This window comes from Mobula birostris, chromosome 2 (assembly GCF_030028105.1).
Source record: "Mobula birostris isolate sMobBir1 chromosome 2, sMobBir1.hap1, whole genome shotgun sequence".
Taxonomy (NCBI): Eukaryota; Metazoa; Chordata; class Chondrichthyes; order Myliobatiformes; family Myliobatidae; genus Mobula; species Mobula birostris.
The window spans coordinates 240,604,160-240,627,110 of NC_092371.1; the positions used below are offsets into that span (position 1 = coordinate 240,604,160).

The 22,951-nt window shown below is 44.7% G+C and overlaps 1 protein-coding gene across 4 annotated transcripts in view; it reads right to left on the reverse strand.

The window, feature by feature from the left end:
• scara3 (scavenger receptor class A, member 3) overlaps nt 1-22,951 on the reverse strand; it is a 70,524-nt gene that overhangs the window by 44,490 nt on the left and 3,083 nt on the right. The window contains exons 3-4 of one of the 4 annotated variants that reach the window (XM_072251647.1): nt 2,408-2,496; nt 1,863-2,046 (exon numbers count right to left, since the gene is read on the reverse strand). The exons of 2 other annotated variants lie outside the window; for them this stretch is intronic. The gene's annotated coding sequence lies outside the window, so the exon portion shown is untranslated. Of the gene's footprint in view, nt 1-1,862; nt 2,097-2,407; nt 2,497-22,951 lie in introns of those variants that run through there. One more of the 4 variants, XM_072251646.1, reaches the window with a different exon arrangement.

Sequence of the window (22,951 nt, forward strand, 5' to 3'; positions counted from 1 at the left end):
AATGTGCTTGGCGTGAAAGCAATGGCCATTGTGTGGATTGCAGGCCGAAGTTCAAAGTAAAGCTATTATGTAACTATGGATATGCTACCATTTAGGTCTATGCCCACCTGGACAAGCCAGCAAGCACTGTGAGGGTCATGTTTTTTGACCTCTCCAGTGCGTTCAACACCATCCGCCCTGCTCTGCTGGGGGAGAAGCTGACAGCGATGCAGGTGGATGCTTCCCTGGTATCATGGGTTCTTGATTACCTGACTGGCAGACCACAGTACGTGTGCTTGCAACATTGTGTGTTCGACAGAGTGATCAGCAGCACTGGGGCTCCACAGGGGACTGTCTTGTCTCCCTTTCTCTTCACCATTTACACCTCGGACTTCAACTACTGCACAGAGTCTTGTCATCTTCAGAAGTTTTCGGATGACTCTGCCTTAGTTGGATGCATCAGCAAGGGAGATGAGGCTGAGTACAGGGCTACGGTAGGAAACTTTGTCACATGGGGTGAGCAGAATTATCTGCAGCTTAATGTGAACAAGACTAAGGGGCTGGTGGTAGACCTGAGGAGAGCTAAGGTACCCCCTGTTTCCATCCAGGAGGTCAGTGTGGACATGGTGGAGGATTACAAATACCTGGGGATACGAACTGACAATAAACTGGACTGGTCAAAGAACACTGAGGCTGTCTACAAGAAGGGTCAGAGCCCTCTCTATTTCCTGAGGAGACTGAGGTCCTTCAACATCTGCTGGACGATGCTGAGGATGTTCTACGAGTCTGTGGTGGCCAGTGCGATCATGTTTGCTGTTGTGTGCTGGGGCAGCAGGCTGAGGGTAGCAGACACCAACAGAATCAACAAATACATTCATAAGGCCAGTGATGTTGTGGGAATGGAACTGAACTCTCTCACGGTGGTGTCTGAAAAGAGGATGCTGTCTAAGTTGCATGCCATCTTGGACAATGTCTCCCATCCACTACATAATGTACTGGGTGGCACAGGAGTACATTCAGTCAGAGACTCATTCCACCGAGATGCAGCACTGAGTGTCATAGGAAGTCATTCCTGCCTGTGACCATCAAACTTTACAACTCCTCCCTTGGAGGGTCAGACACCCTGAGCCGATAGACTGGTCCTGGACTTATTTCATAATTTACCGGCATAATTTACATATTACTATTTAATTATTTATGGTTCTATTACTACTTATTATTATGGAGCAACACTAATGAAAACCAATTTCCCCCGGGATCTATAAAGTATGACTATGACTATGAGTATTGGGTGGCAGGGTGGAAATATGTGTTTACCAAAGGAATTGTAAGGTGCTCCTTCCCTCCACTAGCCTGCTGGTCATCCTTGGGCAAGGTGTAGCACCTGCTTAACCCCCAATCAGGGTCATGTGAAGCCATGGGAGCAGGTGGTGGATGGTCGTATGAGCAGCTGGTGTAGATCACAAGACCTGGTTATGTGACCACTGATGCCAGGCAGACAATCCTTGAAGAGTATTGATAATGGCTGGGGGGGGGGGGGGTGGAATCCGGTCTTATAAAGACACTGCCCAGAAGAAGGCAATGGCAAACCAATTCTGTGGGACAATTTGCCAACAAGAGCCATGGTCATGGAAAGATCATGATCGCCTGTGTCGTAGGACATGGCACAGAACAAATGAATGATATATTACACGATACAGGACAACCCTGAGATCTGTTACCAGCACACATTCACAGGAATAATAGAAATACAGCACAATGTCACAGAAAAAAAACATACATCAGCAGATGACAGATGGACATAGAGATGCAGGATGTAGCATTTAGGGAAGTGAAGACTTCAACCATCAGGCTCCTGAATCAATGCGGATAACGTCACTCACCTGAACTCTGATCTGATTCCACAACCTGAGGACTCACTTTCAAGGATTCATCTTCTCAGTATTATCCATTTACTCATGTCATTTGTTTACTTTTATTTGTTTTTCTTTGTTCTTCTTTTACACATTGCCTCTTATCAGCAACACACACACAAAGTGCTGGAGAAACTCAGCAGTCCAGGCATCTCTGGAATAGCGCAAACAGTCGGCATTTCAGGCCGAGACCTTTCATCAGGACTGGAAAGGAAAGGGAGGAAAGAGTCGGAATATGAAAGTGGGGGGAGAAAGGAGGAAGAAGTAAAAGGTGGCAAGGGATGGGTGAGACAGGGAGAGGGGAGGGATGAAAAAGAGGTGGGGAGTTGATTGGTGAAGGAGATAAAGGGTTGGAGAAGGGGGAATCTGACAGGAGAGGACAGAAGACCCTGGAAGAAAGGAAAGGGGGAGGAGCACCAGAGGGAGGTGATGGGTGGGTAAGGAGAGAAAGCGTGCGAGGGAAATGGACATGCGGAATGGTAAAGCGGGGGGGGGGGGGGAGTGCGGGTAATTACCCAAAGTTATTTTTTGAGGGCTGCTTGTCAGTCTGTGTGTGAAGTCTTTTTATTGATTCTATTGTATTTATTTGTTCTACTGTGAGTGCCTGCAAGGAAACGAATCACAGGGTAATATATAGTGACGTATATAGTTTGATGATAAATTTACAGCGAACTTTGAACTTGAACTTTGACTGACAAACAACCAATGTGCAAAAGAAGACAAACAATAATTGTCAAACAACTAATAAATGTGACCCAATGATTTTCAAGGCACCAGTTGAGCTGAACAATTTCACCATTGTTAAACTAACTTAAAAAATATTACATTCATTGAAAGGTTGGTATAGGAATAAAGGCCATATACTAATAGGGTTCCTTCAGTTGTTATAATCGGGAGCGGTAATGGGGATAACATTCCTCTACCTATTAAATGATCCCAATGGTTCACTTCAAATAGCCTCTGACACCCATATCCAGCTCCTGGCCTTCACGAGTGGCTTCGCTACCATGCCCGGCAGAATCATTTCTACTGACAGAAGAAGAGGTTAAGGTGGATTACTGGCACCTTAAAACCAGTCATTTTGGGCAGATGGGGCTTGTCAGCCATGGTTGGCAGCTCGTCTAGGAGAAGGAAAACTCTGATCTCAAACCTCTGCTGCCTTGTGGCTATACCCTCTCGTGGGGAAGGCTTCAGGAATAAACCTCAAGGGAAGAATCCAGAGCTGGAGTCCCTAAGGCAGTCCTGCGTTGTGTTCAATGCTGACTGGCAACCCCTGCAATACTGCTGGTATCAAACTGTCTCAGTCTCTGCTGTCCCTTTGGGTTCATCAGATGCGTGGAGAGGGGGAGCTTGCTACATGGGCGACAGCTTGCTCTCCATATTGTACTGTCCAGGCTTGTGTATCTAGACCGCTAGGACGCAAAATCATTGATCAACTCTGACCAACAGAGGCCTCAGACTCAAACTAATAATAGACTCCATATTTGCTGTGTATTCAATATTTCAATATATTTGAGTAATCATATATTCAGTAATCACATGTAGTCCAGCTGCAGTGCTGTCGACAAAAAAGCCTTGCAGAGGGTGGTTAGGGGAGCAGGGAAGGTTATTGGGGTCTCCCTACCTTCTGCCCAAGACCTCTTTCAGAGTCGATGCCTCCAGAAGACACGGTACATCATTAAAGACCCCTCACACCCTCTCCATGAACTGTTTGTTCTTCTGCCATCAGGCAAACGTTACAGGAGAATCAAAACTAAAACCACAAGGATACTAAACAGCTTCCTCCCACAGGCAGTCAGACTGCTAAATAGCTGCTCCACCTGACTCTGCTTTGGACACTTTTAACTTGCACTGGACACTTACAACTTGATTTTAACTGACATGTGGCTGTTGTGTTTCACTATTTATTGTTATGTTTATTATTTAGCGTTGCGTTTGCTATGTTATGATTGCACTGCCCCTGAGAAACGCTGTCTCACTCTGCCCTGCAGAGCTGATGCACGGTTAGAATGACAATAAAGTTTTTTGAATCTTGAATTCAAATTTTGAATCTTGAGTCCAGGACAAGAGGCCATAGTCTTAGAATTAGAGGGTACCCAGTTAAAACAGAGATGAGGAGAAATTTTTTTAGCCAGAGGGTCGTGGATTTGTGGAATTCGTTGCCACATATGGCTGTGGAGGCCCGATCATATAGGGTGTTTACGGAGGAGATTGACAGGTATCTAATTAGTCAGGGTATCAAGGGATATGGGGAAAAAGCCGGAAATTGGAACTAGATGGGTGAATAGTTTAGCTCATGGGGGAGCTGCAGAGCAGACTCAATGGGCTGAATGGCCTACTTCTGCTCCTTTGTCTTGTGATTTTGTGAATCTTGAATATACATTTTTTCACTGAAAAGAAACCCAAAGTTGGACTCCCATTTCTGGCTCCCCCCGCCCCCCGTGTTTTTTGAATTAGTTTAATACTTTGAAGAAACGAAACAAAAATATCGAGCAAAAATCCCTGATAGTGCATCATCTCAATGAAGGGTGTCGGCCCAAAACGTTGACTATTTATTCCTCTCCATAGAGGCTGCCTGGCCTGCTGACTTCCTCCAGCATTTTGTGTGTGTTGCTGTGGATTTCCAGCTTCTGCAAAATCTCGTGTTTATTATTCCAGTTGGATACATGGTATAATTAACTAACCCTAAAATTATGTTTTATTTTCAATCTGAGGTTTGTGAAGGTATTCATTACAGCAACTGGGTAGAATAAACAGAAGCAGAAGACTACTGGAAATACTCAGCAGTTCAGGTGGCGTTGGACGGAAAGAAAAACAGAGTTAATGGTTCAGGATTAGTTCCCACGCTGGAAACTTTCCTGCTCTCTTTGGAAATACTTTTTTTCCATTTGGGAGATCAAATAATTTACAGGGATTCTGGTATGCTGTTTTGTAGGCAAAGATGGGGAAAACAGTGAAAGGTCACATACAGTACTGTGCAAAAATCTTAGGCACATATGTACTGTATTTTGCCAACGTGGAGCAGAGACGGACTTTGTAAATCTGGAGGGAGTAAAGGGTGTTAGGAATGGTGAGGGTGGAGTGGGAGGGGTGTGGGACAGGCGGCAGAGAAGGAGTGCCTGGGTGGGGAGGGGTGGTGTGGGTGCAGACACACCCAGCCCTGAGAAACCAGGCAAGTTCACTTGATTCCAAACAATTGGTTTATTCATCATTGCAGAATGTCTCTCCAGTTCTTCCTTCTCCCTTCCCCTTTTCCCTACCATGATTCCCCTCTCCTCCCAGAGCTGGTTCAATTTAATATCAGAGAATGTATACAGTGTACAACCTGAAATTCTTACTCTTCACAGACATCCACGAAACAGGAAAAAAGCCCCAAAGAATGAATGACAGAAAATGCTAGAACCCCAAAGTTCCGCTCACACACAAGCATCAACTCTCCCCCTCCACCTTCCCCTCCCCCCATTCGCTCCTGCAAAAGCATTAGCCACCCACCCCGCCCCCACCACATGCAATCAATAGCAAAGCCCCCCAGAGTCCATCAAAAACTACTGTCCATCTCAGCACCTCAGCATCTCAGGCAGGCTCTTGCTCACTAATGAGGGACAGAGAGTGATGTGCCCAAGGCTTTTGCGTGGTAACATACGGCATTCGTAGTTGTAGAAAATACTCACCTGGAGCGTACAGATCCATGTGAGTCAGAGGATTAATGCTTCAGGAGACCACGTTTAAACAGGAAAACAGTATTATGTATGCCAACTATCATAGAAAAACTGGCAGCTACATATGGTACTACCAGCAGTTACAGGATTTCAATCATTTCAATTAACCAATGCTCAATTCATTAACGCATCACCAATTACACGTAGTCCTTGTGGCGCGTGGCCAAGTGCTTAGGGCATTGGGCTCATGATCTGAAGGTCGTGGGTTCGAGTCTCAGCCAAGGTAGCGTGTTGTGTCTTTGAGCAAGGCACTTAACCGTCCAGTCCACCTAGCTGAGAATGGGTACTGGCAAATGCTGGGGGTTAACCTCGTGACAGACTGGCGTCCTATCCGGGGGGGGGTCTTGTACTCTCAGTCACTTCACACCACAGAAACTGGCATAAGCACCAGCCCGATGGGCCACAAGGCTCGGGACAGACTTTAACTTTAACTTTAATTACACTGAACCCCAAGGAGTAAGTACAAGTAAATGGGACACAAATACCTATATCAGGATGCTGTCCATTGACAACGGCTCAGTGCTTAACACAATCATTCCTACAGTTCTGATTGTTAAGCTCCAGAGCCTGGTCTCTTTTCCTCCCTCTGCAACTGGATCCTCAACTTCCTAACCAGAAGACCAGAATCTGTGCAGATTGGTGACAATATCTCCCCCTCACTGACGATAAACACTGGTGCACCTCAGGGGTGTGTGCTTAGCCCACTGCTGTGCTCTCTCTTTATACCCATGACAGTGTGGCTAGGCATAGCTCAAATGCCATCTATAAATTTGCTGATGATACAACCATTGCTGGCAGAATTTCAGAGGGTGGCAAGAGGGTGTATGGGAGTGAGATATACCAGCTAGTTGAGTGGTGTCGCAGCAACAACCTTGCACTGAATATCAGTAAGGCCAAAGAACTGATAGTGAATTTCAGAAAGGGCAAGACGAGAGAACACACACCAGTCCTCATAGAGGGATCAGAAGTGGAGAGGGTGAGCAATTTCAATCTCCTGTGTGTCAATATCTCCGAGGACCTAACCTGGATGCAACATATTGATGCTGTCACAACCATGGATTCGGAAGCGCAGCAGATCCTGCAATTGCACTCGTGAATATGCACGTGTCAGATAATTATTATTTCATTGTGATGGTATTTAACTCCATTTTTTTCATCGTAGTCCTTGTCGAGACTTGAGTAAAGCACAGCAACGTTTCGCTGCCTGCTTGCATTCCGCCTTGCCTGGGAAATTGGACTGTTTAGTCAACTGACTCTGAAGACTAGTGGTATTTGTTTTACATTCAGTTATTCCTTTCAGCCACAGTGTTGGCTTTGTTTTCCATTTGAGAGTTTTCGTTAACAGCCCTGTTTGGCCTAGCATTTGGATATGGAACAAGTGCAGAGCGAGAGTTACTGCAGTGGGTGGCTACTGCACAGGATCGAAGTAAGCTGCAGACAGCAGTAAATTCAGTCAACTCCATTGTGGGCACTAACCTCCATATTGTAGAGTCACAGAGAAGTACAGCACAGCAGCAGTCCGCTCAGCCCATCTAGTCCATGCTGAACCATTTAAGCTGCCCACTCTCATCAACCTGCAATGGGACCATAGCCCTCCATAGCCCTACTATCCATGTACAACATATCCAAACTTCTTCCAAACTTTGAAATCGAGCTCGCATGGAGCACTTGTGCTGGCAGCTCATTCCACACTCTCACAACCCTCTGAGTGAAGATATTCCTCTCGTATTCCCCTTAAACCTTTCACCCATAAAAGCCATGACCTCTGGTTGTAGTCCCTCTCAACTTCAGTAGAAAAAGCCCACTTGCATCTACCCCATCTATTCCCCCCATAATTCTGTACACCTCTGTCAAATCTCCCCTCAATCTACTACGTTCCAAAGAATACAGTATATCTTCAAGGAGTGATGTGTCAGAAAGGTGGCATCCATCATTAAAGACCTCCATCACCCAGGTCATGCTTTGTTCTCATTGCTACCTTCAAGAAGGAGGTACAGAAGCCTGAAGGCATACACTCAATGATTCAGGAACAGCTTCCTCCCCTCGGCCATCCGATTTCTGAATGAACACCAAACACATGAACGCTACCTCACTACTTACTTATTTTTTTATTTTTTCGCTGCATATTATAAATACTCACACACTTACTGTAATCCATTTTTTCTCTGTTATTATGTTTTGTACTGTACTGCTGCTGCAAAGACAACAAATTTCACGATTCTGTTTCTGTGTTGCGCAATGCTACAACTCAAAGTCCACCGTCAAATTCATCACACTGAGATAGGCCGAGCAATTTTGCCACCATGTTAAATTTTGGAAAGTGCAGGAAATCTATGGATCTTCTTCTATACGATGCCAAGCATGACTTCAAAGGCAATGTTCAGAGCAAATTTATTATCAATGTACAACCACTTGAACCATTCAGTGAGTGCAAGCAGGCTTTTACCACGGAGGTTGGGTGGAACTGAAACTAGAGTCATGGATTGGGGGTGAAGGGGGAAAAGTTTAAGGTGAACATGAGGGAAACTTCTTCATTCAGAAGGTTGTGAGAGCGTAGAATGAGCTGCCAGTTCAAGTGGTGCATATAAGCTCGATTCCAATGTTGAAGTGAAGTTTGGATTGGTACATGGATGGTAGGTAGTTTAAATGGCTTGGCACAGACTAAATGGGCTGAAGGGCCTGTAACAGTGATGTACTTTTCTATGGTTCTATGACTCTACATATATGCCACCATATACAACCCTGAGATTCATTTTCATGCATACATTTACAGGAAAATAAAGAAATACAATAGAATTTACAAAAACACTATACCCAAGTAAAGACTGACAAATAACCAGTGTGTAAAAGAACAAATCGTGCAATTAAAATATATAATACTGAGAATGTGAGTGGGAGAGTCATTGAAAATGAGTCTGTAAGTTGTGGAATCAGTTCAGAGTTGAGGTGAGTGAAGTTGTCCATGTTAGTTCAGGAGCCTGATAATTGTAGTGCAATAGCTGCTCCTGAACCTTGGAAGGTGGGACCCAAAGCTCCTGTACCTCCTGCCCCATGGTAGTAGTGAGAAAAGGGCATGGTGTGGATGATGGGGGAAACTGGTCATTGATGCCGCTTTCCTATGGGAGTGTTTGCTCCATTTCCCAGAGGTCAGCATTAAAACTTGGATAACTACATGGAGGGGCAGGATTCAGTCACAGTGCGCATGCGCCGGTCGTGCATGCAGCCTGGTACAGCCGTTCCGATCTATTCTTTCACTTTCTTCTTCTTACTTTTTAATTTACGTTATTTTTTGTATTTTTTTCTCTCACAGTAACATATCAAAGCTGCACCCTCTCTACATGCTGGTAGAGAGAGTTTTATTTGGGTTCCCTTTAGCGCTGGAAATGGTTACATCCCGACACGCGGGACAGAAGCAAGGTCGCATTGTGTATTCCACGGACCAGCAAATCCCGGCCGGCTTAGCTAACAGAGCGGCGGACACCCCTGCTGAAATCAGGAGGAAAACACACAGAGGATGCAGAGGGGGATCACAAAGCCGAGGAAAGAGGACCGGGTCGAGACAACAGAGACTTTTGGAGAAGAGGAGTTTGGTGAGTAATACCGTTCCGGCTGACCGGAAGTGCACCGAGAGCGGTAAGCATAAAGGAGTTGGGTGCTTACTGATTGGGTTAACAACGGATGATGCAATCCAGGGTATATTACGATCAACGAACGTGTTTGCAGACTGGATACTGAACGTTTTACTGTTGGACTTTGGCCACATTCCACCGTGATACAACACTTGGCGGCACGGGAGGTCGTTCCTGCCTGTGGCCATCAAACGTGCAGCTCCTCCTGTGGAGGGTCAGACACCCTGAGCCAATAGACTGGTCCTGGACTTACTTTCCATCTGGCATAGTTTGCATTTTGTTGTTTGATTGTTGGGGTTTTTGTATTGCTATATTTACGCTCTATTCTTGGTTGGTGCGGCTGTAACGAAACCAAATTTCCCTCGGGGTTAATAAAGTATATCTATCTATCTATCTAGAAGGGTCTGGGCCAAGTAAAAGAAATTGTGTCTATCTTGGATAATGTGATCAGTATTGACTCAAGGCCTGCATCCATGCTGTTCTGCTCTATGTCTCTATGACTCTATGAAAACCAGACATTAATGCATTTCAGTGCTAGATGCAAACACGACAGGGTCACACGCAATGTAGGACATTTAGATCCTCACAAGAACCAGACCAAAGTGGAGCATAGAAGCAGCTTTGAAATAATTCATGCACTAAACAAATTATATCCTGGTTGGGTTGAGTTATTCTCCAGTCTTGGCAATTTACGTGTAAACATTTCGTCTCCATACAAGGAGAGGTCATCATCAGCCACCCGGGCTACACATTTTCTGGTGAACGCAGCAGACCAGGCGAATGTAGCAAAATTGTTTTCCATGATGGGGGAGTCTAGTACGAGAGGGCATGACTTAAGGATTGAGGGGCACCCATTCAGAACAGAGATGCAAAGAAATTTATTTAGCCAAAGGGTGGTCAATCTATGGAATTTGTTGCCACGGGCGGCAGTGGAGGCCAAGTCATTGGGTGTACTTAAGGCAGAGATTGATAGGTATCTGAGTAGCCAGGGCATCAAAGATTATGGTGAGAAGGCGGGGGAGTGGGACTAATTGGGAGAATGGATCAGCTCATGATAAGATGGCGGAGCAGACTCGATGGGCTGAATGGCTGACTTCTGCTCCTTTGCTTTATGATCTTTATATACTGAAATGTTATGTTTATCCAGTTATGTTATATGGATCAGAATGTTGGACAAAATCTAATAACATGAGGAAACGAATTGTAGCAGCAGAGATGTGGTTTTTGAGGAGGATGCAAAGAATATCATGGACAAAATGAATATCTAACGAGGATGTCATGAACAGAGCAAACACAAAAAGAGAAATAATGTAGGAGATCATGAAAAGGCAACGTAATTTCATTGGACATGTGATTAGGAAAGAGGAGTTAGAATGCACGGTAATTATGGGAAAGATTGAAGGGAAGAAAGCAAGAGGAAGACAAAGACAAATGATGATGGAGACAGCAGCCAGAGAACTGGAAATGAATACCAATGAATTGATCCACTTGACCCGAAACAGAAGTGTGTGGGCCATGGCAGTCAAAGCTCAAACTGGGCATGGCACCTGATGATGATGATTATGGTTTATGACACTATAGAGGTCACTGGAGTTACCATGGCAACACCCTTTGTAAGCAGCAGAACCCTGCTTGACCTCAGTCCCAGCGTGTCCTGTAATCATGTGGGAACATGATGCAGAAGACACCCAGACCTGTGCCATCAATAGGACTCGTTCTTCAACACCTCTGAACTGTGCCTCACCTAAGACTATCTCTATCATCTCCAACAAAGCCCCCTAGTATGTCCCTACACCAAACCTTGGATTGTAGAGTCCTTGTATCGGAGGATGTTACGGCTACAACATTTGCTTCACTTGGTATGTCTTTATTCATTCAACTCTGCTTCTGTGAAGGGGTCAAATTTTCACAAATCTAACCAACACAAATGCTCAAAATTAGGAGAGGCCTATACAAGGTGGATACTAACAGTTGTTTCCTTCAGGTAGTTGAGTCCAAATCTAGGAGATGTGAGGTTAGGGTGAGAGAAGAAAGATTTAAACGACTTTGATCAAAACGGCAACAGCTTAGAGACAAGAGGTTAAAATCAGCAGAAATGATCTACAAACGTTTGTACAGGGACACAGTATATACTGAATATCCCTTGGAACACACCAAATCATCACTAGTGTAGTCAATTGGTTTAGAAGTCACATAATTAGCTAAATGGAGTTAACCTGTATGCGGTCAAGGTGTTTCAAATGACTGTAGTAAAAATACACTTGTATCTGGAAGGTCCAACTGCTGGTGAGTCAGGCTACACCATGAAGACAAAGGAATACTCCAAGCAACTCTGTGACAAGGTTATTGAAAAGCACAAGCACAAGCCTCTGCTTGGTCTCTCAGGCCTGCACAGAGAGAGGTTCTTAACAAGGCCTCTGCTTGATCTCTCATCCTGTATCAAGAAAGATTCTTGACAAGGCCTCTGCTTGATCTCTCAGGCCTGCAGTGAGAGATTCTTGACAAGGCCTTTGCTTGGTCTCTTGTTCCTGAATGAATAGTAAGAAGTTGTGACAATAAAAGAAGCAAAATGAAACAAATCTACAGGACTCTGCAAAATTGCAGGACCTGGGTCATGGCCCTCCCATCCATATACTTATCAAAATGTCTCTTAAATGTTAAAATCAAACCTACATACACCACTTGTGCTGGCAGCTCATTCCACTCTCTCAGTGAAGAAGTTCCCACTCAGATTACCCCTTAAATATTTCACGTTTCACCTTCAGACATCCCACCCTTCAAAAACTCATTTCAGGGAGGTAGCACCATCAATTTGCGGGAGACTTCTGAGAGAGGTGGGATGTCTGCAATAGAGTAGCTCCTTAGCAGCTGGCCAGCTAGTTTAAATAACGTTAGCTATGCTAATGAACGAATGACACCTGTTACACTCACCTCAAAACTTCTTTTACAGTCTTAACCCACCATGGACAATAGAAAAGTCACTGTTGCAAACAGTGCAGCGAGCAACACTGTCATTATTTTGACCCCTATTAGGCAGGGGTACACTTTATTGTAGTCTGGGGTGACGTACGTTTTATATTTTTTTTGGAACACTCTGCCATGTCCTGAAGAGTCACTGCAATCTTTAAGAAGGGAGGAAGGCAACAGAAAGGAAATTATAGGCCAGTTAGCCCAACCTCAGTGGTTGGTAAAGCGATGGAGTCTATTATGAAGGTTGAGGTTTCGGGGTACTTGGAGACTAATGATAAAGTAAGTTAAAGTCAGCATGGTTTCTGTCAACGGAAATCTTGCCTGACAAATCTGTTAGAGTTCTTCGAGGAAGTACCAAGCAGATGGCAAAGGAGAGGCAGTGGATGTCATTTACTTGGATTTTCAGAAGGCATTTGAGAAGTGGCCACACATGAAGTTGCATTGCAATATAAATGTATGCCATTATAGGAAAGATACTGGCGTGGATAGAGGAATGGCTGACAGGCAGGAGGCAGCGAGTGGGAATAAAAAGGGCCTTTTCTGGTTGGCTGCCAGTGACTAGTAGTGTTCCTCAGGGGTCAGTATTGTTACCACTACTTTTCACATTGTTTGTCAATGATTTGGAGAATGGAATTGAAAGCTTTGTGGTAAAGTTTGTGGATGACATGAAGATAGGTGGAGGAGTAGGTAGTGCTGAGGAAGCAATGCGATTGCAGCAGGACAGACAAATTGGAAGAATGGGCAAAAAAGTGGCAGATGGCATACAGTGTCGGAAAATGTATGATAATACATTTTGGTAAAAGGAACAATAATGTGGACTATTATCTAAATGGTGAGAAGATTCAAACATCAGAGGTGCAGAGGGATTTGGGAGTCCTCGTGCAAGACTCCCAGAAGGTTAATTTACAGGTTGAGTCTGTGGTAAAGGCAGCAAATGCAATGTTGGCATTTATTTTTAAGGGGAATAGAATATAACAGCAAGGAGAAAATGCCGAGCCTTTATAAGATCAAGCCACTCTTGGAGTATTGTCAACAGTTTTGGGCCCCATCTCTCAGAAGGGATGCGTTGATATTGGAGAGAGCCCAGAGGAGGTTCACGAGGATGATTCTGGGAACGAAGAGGTCAATATGAGGAGCGTTTGGCAGCTTTGGGCCTGTACTCACTGGAATTTAGAAGAATGCGGGGGCGGGCTCTCATTGAATCTTGTCTCTATGTTGAAAGGACCAGATAGGAGAGGATGTTTCCTATGGTGGGGGTTTCCAGAACTAGAGGACACAGCCTCAAGATTGAGGGGTGACCTTTCAGAACAGAGGTAAAGAGGTAAGAGTGGTGAATCTACGGAACGCTCTGCCACAGACTGCGCTGGAGCCAAGCCCATGAGTATACTTAAGGTGGAAGTTGATCATTTCCTGCTTGGTTAGGGCATTAGGGGATGTGGCGAGAAGGCAGGTGCACGAGTGCGATCCAGGATCAACCATGATGGCATGGCAGAGCGGTCTCGATGGGCTGAATGGCATAATTCTGCTCCTATATCTTTTGGACTTATGGTCTCATGATAGAATGGAAGAGCAGACTCAATGGTCCAAGTGGCCCTAATTATCCTCCTATGTCTTATGGTCTTTTTAACTTAGTCCTGAATAGGGTAACTGGCCTAACAAGTGAGCAGGCAGATTCAATTTTGTGTCTCATAATCAGAGACAGCAAAGCATTCGTACACAATTGTTTTTTATTGGCCCTATCTACTTTGAAAAGAGACACATTAAAGATGTTCGGGCAGGGTTTCGCCTGTACTCTTGGATTTTCAGCATCTGCAGATCTTCTCTTGTTTATAATTGGATTACTACACCACAGAGTCTCTCCCAGGGGCGTCTACCCTGAAGAATGTTTTAAGCTTCCCTTCGACGGCAGTTCAGTGAAACTCTCTGTCACTGGTGCCCTGTGATCTCTGCTGGCATCTGACTCTTTGACCATGTGCTTATCCAGATCCACTACTACAGCCATGCATGCGTTCTGGAACATGTCTTCACCACCAGCTTCTAGCACACGGTTTCCAGCTTTGTTTTCAAGCTTCTCGATTTGGACCCTCTGAGGACCCCAAGGTACTCACATTCTATTGAATGCTTCTCCCACCGCGTTCTACATGCCACGCTTGAGGGTTTCAGCCCAAAATGTCGACTGTACTCTTTTCCCTAGATGCTGCCTGGCCTGTTAAGCTCCTCCAGCATTTTGTGTGTGTTGGTTACATTAAAAACACCTGTGTTCTTGGCTGCCCTAGTTCCTTATTGCACAACTGAGATCTTTTACTGCCAATATTTTATTTCACTTGTGTACACAGTATCTGCTTATATCTTTGAAATGATTACAAAATAGCAGTTACGAAGCACATGATGAGGGCTCTGGGTCTCTACTAACTGGAATTCAGAAGAATGAGAGGTGACCTCATTGAAACCTACTGAATGGTGGAAGGCCTTGATAGCGTGGATGTGGAGTGGATGTTTCCTAAGGTAGGAGGGTCTAAGACCAGATAACACAGCCTCAGATAAGAGGGGTGTCCTTTTAGAATGGAGATGAGGAGGAATTTTTGTAGCCAGAGAGTGGTGAATCTGTGGAATTTGTTACCACAGGCAGCTGTGGGGGCCAAGTCATTGGCTATATTTAAGGCAAAGGTTGATAGGTTCTTGATTAGTCAGGGCATGAAGGGATATGGGGAGAAGGCAGGAGATTGGGGCTGGGAGGGAAACTAGGTCTGCCATGTTGTTGATGAGTCTGTGTGGAGCAGACTTGATGGGCCAAATTCTATGTGTCTATTACAGAACAAAGAACAATACAGCACAGTACAGGCTCTTCAGCCCATTCTTTAAACCTACTCCAAGATCAGTCTAACCCAGGGGTTTCCGATGCTTAATGGTATTGGTCCATGGCATAAAGATGGTTGGGAACCCCTGATCTAATCCTTTCCTTTCCACGTAGACCTCCATTTTTCTTTCATCCATCTGCCTATTCAAGACCTCCTTACATCTCCCTAACGTATCTGCTCCTACCAGCACCCCTGGAAGTGCATTCCACACACCTACCACTCTGCATATAAAACCTACTCTGATATCCCTCCTATTGTTTCATTCCACCCCTTAAAATTATGCCTCAACATACGAGCCATTTCTGCCCTGGAAAAGAGTTGCTGGCTGTCCACTCTATGTCTCTTATCACTTATACACCTCTCCCAGAATCTTTTACCTCCCAGAAAATTGTGTTTTCCAAACCAAACACTTCAGTACGTGATAATTTTATATAATTCCATTGTAAACACGACTTTTCCAGGAGGATAAAGTTGGCAGAGTAACGCACACAAAATGTTGGAGGAACTCAACATCTATGGGCCAAGATGAGGCCATCAGAAGGTGGAGAAGCAACACCATCTGGAAAGCCTCTAACCTGATTGTATGCATATCAATTGTTCCCTTCTGATTAAAAAAAAATCCCCCCCCCCACCTTCTTCTTCTATTCCCCCTTCGGGCCTCTGACCTCTCTTCACCTGGGTCCCCTCCTCCTTCCCTTTCTCCTATGGTCCACTCTCCTCTCCAATCAAATTCCTTCTCCTCCAGCCCTTTTCCTTTCCTACCCACCTGGCTTCACCTATCACCCTCCAGCTATCCTCCTTCCCTTTCCCCCACCTTTTTATCCAGGCATCTTCCCCCTTCCTTTCCCGTCCTGATGAAGGGTCCTGGCCCAAAACGTAGACTGTTTATTCCTCTCCTGAGCTGCTGAGTTCCTCCAGCATTTAATGTGTGTGTTAATAACGAGTTGTTGTTTCGGCCAAGACCCTTCATCAGGAGATGTTGGCATAGAGTTTTAACAACTTTCCGCCATTTAAATTAATCCGATAAACCTTGCTTCAGTGGTGCTATTCTTCTTTCCATTAAATAAGAAGTTTTTGGTTCATGTCCCACTCATGAGAATTGAACACATAATTCAGTCCAACACTTCTTTGCTTTGCTGAGGAAGTATTGGACAGTTGAAGTACTATGCTTTGGCTGTGACATTAAACCAAGGTCCCATCTGTCCTCAAAGGAGGATGTAAAAGATCCCACACACTATAGCTCCAGCAATCAAGGTTCAATTGCCACCACTGTCTGTATGTTCTCCCTGGACCAGCTGGGTTTCTTCTGGGTGCTCCAGTTCCGTCTCATATTACAAAGACTAATGGGTTAGTAAGGGTCAGTAAATTACTGGCATGCTATCTTTCAATTGGTGGGAACACCTAGGTCCTTAAACGGAAAATCCTACAAAAGGTAGTCGATTTGGCCCAGTGTATTACAGGCAAAGCCCTCTCAACCATTGAGAACATCTACATGAAACGCTATCTTAGGAAAGCAGCATCCGTCATCAAAGATCCTCACCAACCAGGCCACGCTACTTCCTCGTTGCTGCCATCAGGCAGAAAGTACAAGTGCCTCAGGACTTGCACCACCAGATTCAGGAACAGTTACTACCCATCAACCATCAGGAACAAAAAACAATAATTACACTATTGCGACATTCCCACAACCGATGATCTCACACTAAGGATTCTTTATCTTGTTATTTCATACTCTCTTTATTTATTGCTATTTATTTACAATAGCATTTCCACAGTTTGGTGTCTTCTGTGCTCTTGCTCTTCAACTGATCTCGTTTACCGTTCCTATTCTATAGATTTGCTGAGTATGCCCACAGAAAAAGAACCTCAGTTGCATGTGGTGACACGTATGTAGGCTGATAATAAATTTTATTTTGAGCTTTAGCGTCAGAAACTTGACGACACCAATGATCTGCCCCGGCACTGTTTGTTCTGAAGTTAATCTGCCAAAAATAGAATCATAGAGCACTACAGCACAGACCAGCTCATCCAGTCTGTGCTGTGCCACTACTCCGCCCACCTTCGCTCCACACCCCTCCTGTCCACGTATTTAATAGTTATAGTCTTTAATCTCCCTAGAGTCCTCAAAAATTACCCCTCAATGAACACCACAGATCTTCTCATCAAAATGTACAAACAGAAGTGGAGCAGTCCTAAGTGTGAAGGTAGGGAAGCCATTCACACAGGCCTCCATATTGAGGAGAATTTCTTTGCCCACCTCTACACACACAGGGTTGCAGAACTTCACACTATATCACTGGAACTTGTGACATTGGCTGTCAGACCAGATAAGAATTTAAATTACTTAATCTGCATAAAGCTAACCATCCCATCGTTATCATATTGGCTGTTAGTGAGACCTAATTTGGTTGTGACGGTTCCAGCACTACGGCTTTGTTGATAATCATACTGGTCCATTCTGAAGCCTCGAGAGATGCTACGTACAGTACATGCAACATCTGTCACAAGGCATGTAATTTTATAATATTCCTGCAGGCACTTCCGGACCATGGAGCCAGTGATTCTTCTCCCCTGCCCCGCACCCCAATCCCCCCCCACATGCATCTGCTTGCATTGAAATAATTAAAATCAGGAGCTGCCTTAGGCAGGAAAACCTCACACACCCTCATCCTATCACCTAGTGAGTGAGCCTAGAGAGAAACAAAATACAGCTGATGTTTGTCAAAGTCAATTTATTATTGAAGAACATATACATAACTACATGCTACCTTGAGATTTGCCTGGAGGCATTTACAGGATAAGAAAAACAATAGAATTTATGAAAAAAATATACATTAACAAACAACCAAAGTGCAAAAGATGACAAATAGTTCACAAATAGTTCAAATAAAATAGAAGTAAATAATACTGAGAACATGAGTTATAGATTCCTTGAAAGTGAGTCTGTAGGTTGTGGAATCAGAGTTGAGGTGACGAATCTATGGCCTGAGGGCACAGCCTCAGAATAGAGGGACATCCTTTTAGAACAGAGCTGAGGAGGCAATTCTTTCGTAAGAGAGTGGTGAAACTGTGGAATTCATTGCCACAGATGGCTGCTAAAGCCAAGCCATTGGGTATATTTAAAGCAAAGTTTGATAAGTTCCTGATTAGTAATGGTTTCAAAAGTTAAGGGGAGAAAGCAGGAGAACGGCATTGAGAGAGATAATAAAGGTCAAAGTTCATTTATTACCAAAGTACAGAGAAGTCACCATGTACAACCCTGAGATTCATTTTCTTGTGGGCATACTCAGTAATTCCTTAACCATATAATAACCGTAATAGAATCAATGACAGTCCGCACCAACATGGGTATTCAACCAAAGACAACAAACTGCACAAATACAAGACAGAAAGAAGTAATAATAATAAATAAATATCAAGAACATGACATGAAGAGTCCCTGAAAGTGAGTCCATAGGCTGTGGGAACATCTCAATGATGGGGCAAGTGAAGTTGAGCGAAGTTCCCTTTTGGTTCAAGAGCCTGATGGTTAAGGGGTAATATCTGTTCCTGAACCTGGTTGTGTAAGCCCTTAGGCTCCTGTACCTTCTCCCTGATGGGAACAGCAAGAAGAGAGCACGTCCTGGGTGGTGGGTGTCCCTGATGATGGATGCTGCTTTCCTGTAATAACGCTTTGTGTAGATGTGCTCAATGGTGGGGAGGGCTTTACCATGAATAGGATGGGCAATATCCACTACATTTTGTAGGATTTTCTATGCACGAGCATTAGGGTTTCAATACCAGGCCCTGATGCAGCCAGTCAATATACTCTCCACTATACATCTATAAGTTTGTCAAAGTTTTAGATGCCACACTGAATGTATGCAAACTCCTAAAGGCGCTGCTGTGTTTTCGTCATAATTGCCCAGGACAGGACCTCCAAAATCATAACACCAAGGAATTTAAAGTAGCTGTCCCTCTCCAGCTCTGACCTTCCAATGAGGACTAGCTAATGGAACTTGGGTTTCCTTCTGAAGTCAATAATCAGTTCCTTGACACTGTGTGAGAATTTGTTGTGGCATCAGCCTACGTGCTGACTCATCACCGCCTCCGATTTGAATCAGCCATGATGGAAAGGGAGAGAAGACTCGATGGGCCCAATGGCCTAATTCAGCTTCCATTTCTTATGGGGTGATAAAAAGGAGATTTTTTTTTTGAAAAGCACAAGCTTCCAGTGTGGATGAGGAATAGGGAACTGGTGCTGGGACATCCTTTTATGAAATTCATCATGCTGCTGTGCTGAGTATTTCCTGATGGGAAAGCGAGATGATACAAATTCCCTTGATTATTCAGTGGTCACTGCCAGCTTTATGTATCCAGACAATGGTCTCCTCTACTGCCAGGATGGAGGAGCAACTAGCTAGCCTTCAAGCTGATGGCATGATCAACATCCCATAACCTCTGCCCCCTCCTTTCTCTCTTTTCTCATTTCCCATTCTGACTCCCCTTTTACCCCTCTCTTCTCATCTGCCCACCACCCCCCTCTGGTGCCTCTCTTCCCCTTTCTCCCATGGCCCACTCTCCCTTCCCGTCAGATTCCTTCTTCTTCAGCTCTTTAGATTTCCCCTATCAGCTCCCAGCTTCTCACTTCATTCCCTCCCCCCACCCATCAACCTTCTCCTTTAGCTGGTTTCATCTTCTAGCCCTACCTTATTATTTTGGCTTCCTCCACCTTCCTTTCCAGTCCTGATAAAGGGTCTCCGTCGGAAACGTCAACTGTTTATTCCACCTCATCGATGCTGCCTGACCTGCTGAGTTCCTCCAGCACTTTGCGTGAGTTACTCTGGATTTCCTGCATCTGCAAAATCTCGAGCTTTTGTGTAAGCCATCTGATTAATAGACATCATAACCAGTAAGCTTGCTCTCATCCTCACCTCCAAAGGCAGTTTCCAACACATCCCTTGTAATAGTTGGGAGTTTCTGATTTCAACCATTATCTAATTGAGGTAAAGATTGGTTGCTCTCCACTCAACCCATCCCTAATCTACCTGCATTTCAAGGATTCCTCATCTTGCTGTAGAACCTTATAATCATCACCTCTACTAGAGCCACAATGCACCAGGGATTGGCATCTTGGAATTTTGGAACACCTCCACCAACCTATTTAGTTATTTACTGACCTGGGTCCACGTTCCTTGGGATTGGAAAAAGCTGCAGAGGGTTGCAAACTCAGTCAGCTTCACCACGGGCACACGCCTCCCCTCCATCAATGGCATCTTTAAAAAGCATTGCCTCAAAAATGCTGCATCCATCATTAAGGATCCCCTTCACCCAGGATGTGCTTGCTTCTCATTACTATCATCAGAGAGGAGGTACAGGAGCCTGAAGACACTCACTCAGCATTTCAGGAACAGTTTCCTCCCCTCCACTATCAGATTTCTGAACGGGCAATGAGCCCACCCATGAAGACTACCTTGTTATTTTTGCACGACTTATTTTCTACAGATAGATAAAATATTTACTATATCATATTGTTCATTCGTTTGTCCATCGTAAAATGAGAACCACTCTACTCATCCTCATTTTGTAGGGGCTGGACTGGTCCATGGGTACGCAGATGGCTGGAGAGGCCAATTCATGCTCAAAAAGTTCTTTGGGAATCTGGACAAAAGTTAGCAGCCACGTTGGGTTGGGGGTTGCTGGGTCCGGTTTTCCTGGCCAGTCAACATCTCTCTGCTGCAATTGTTCTTTCAGCATCATCTGTCAATAGAGGTGGGAGAGGCACTCAACCCGATCCTGGGTGAAATGTTCCCAAGTGTCTGGGTGGATGCCAAAGGCTTCCAGTGAAGTTTTCAGGGCGTTTTTATAGTGTTTCCTTTGGCCTCCACGGGAACGCTTTCCTTCCTGTAGTTTGCCATAAAGCAGTCTCTTAGGCAGCATGGATCTCCAGCATCTGCAAGTTTCCTCTTGTTTGTGATTGGACTCCTAGGCATATGATGGTCTGACATGCGAGTACATGGCCTGCCCAGTGTGATTTGCCGGGCTTCAGAATGGTGTAGATACTGGGCAGGCCTGCCTTGGTAAGTACAGCACAGTGCCAGGGATTCTGCTTTGCCACCTAATGTTGAGGAGCTTCCTGAGGAAATAGTTCAGTTTCTTGGCAGCTGCTGGTTCACTGTCCATGTTACATAGGCGTAAAGCAGAGTGGGAAGTACCATGGCCCTATACACCTTCAGCTTGCTCTGTTCCAGACATCCGTATGAAGACTGCCAAAGGCTACACTTGCCTTGGAGATCCTGGTGTTGACTTCATCATCAATGGCGATGTTCTGGGACAGTGCACTGCCAAGATACATGAACCTGTTCACTGTGTTGAGTCTTTGACTGTTGATTGCGATGGTTGGCTCAATGTATGATTTCCCTGGAACTGGCTGATGCATTACTCCAGTCTTCATGGTGTTGATGGCAAGGCCACGTCAGAAAACTTGTCGACGCAACGCTTCATTTCATCTTTTGGACCAATATTGATGGCACACTCATGGGCAAAGAGGAAGTCGCTGATGATGACCTTAGTTTTTGCTTGGAGCCTCCTGAGTGGAGCAGTTTCTCATCAGTGTGGAATCTGATGCCGATGCCTACATCACCATCTCTGAAGGCATCAATCAACACGCTGGAAAATACCAGCCTGAATAGTGTTGACGCCAAGACACAGCCCTGCTTGACCCCATTTGAGACAGGGAAGGGCGTGGATGTCTCACCATTGCCCGGAATGGTGGGAGAGTGGTACTGCTAATCAGGGATAGTCTACCCGCTGCAGAAAAGGAGAAAGTCACGGAATAATTGTCTACTGAGTCATTGTGGGTGGAAGTCAGAAACAGGAAAGGGGCAATAACTCTACTGGCTGTTTTTTATAGACCCCCCCCCCCCCCACAATAGTAACAAAGACACCAAGGAGCAGATAGGGAAGTAGATTCTGGAATGGTGCAATAATAATAGGGTTTTTGCGATGGGTAATTTTAACTTTCCTAACTTTGACTGGGATATCCTTAGAGCAAGGGGATTAGATGGAGTGGAATTTGTTCAGTATGTTCAGGAAGGTTTCCTGATGCAGTATGTAGATAAAACAACTAGAGGAGAGGCTGAACTTGATCTGGTATTGGGAAATGAACCTGGCCAGGTGTCAGATCTCTTGGTGGGACAGCATTTTGGAGGTGGTGACCACAACTCTATCTCCTTCACCAAAGTGCTGGAGAGGGATAGGAACAGACAATGTGGAAAAACATTTCATTGGTGTAGGGGGGGAAATATGATGCTATTAAGAAGAAACTTGAGAATATAAATTGGGAGCAAATGTTCTCCGAGAAATGCAAGGCAGAAATGTGGTAAATATATAGGGAATATTTGCCTGGCAATCTGCATAGGCATGTTCCATTGAGGCAGGGTAAGGATGGTAGGATAAAAGAACCATGGTGTACAAAGGATGTAGAAAAGAAAAGCTTTTGAAAGGTGCAAGAAACTAGGTACTGTTAGAGCTCTGGAAAATTACAAGGTTGCCAAGAAGGAGCTCAAGAATGAAATCAGGACAACCACAAGGGGCCATGAAAAGGCCTTGGTGAACAGGATTAAGGAAAACCCCAAGGCATTCTACAAGTATGTGAAGAGCAAGACAATGCGCCGTGTGAGAATAGGACCAATCAGGAGTGAGAGTGGAAGAATGTGCATGGAGCCAGAGGAGGTAGTGGAGGTACTTAATGCATACTTTGCTTCAGTATTCACCAGTGAAAAGGACTTTGGCAATTGTGGGGATGACTTACGGTGGACTGAATCATTTGCGCATATGATTTTAAAGAAAGAGGATGTGCTGGAGCTTTTGAAAGATATTAAGTTAGATAAGTCATCGGGACT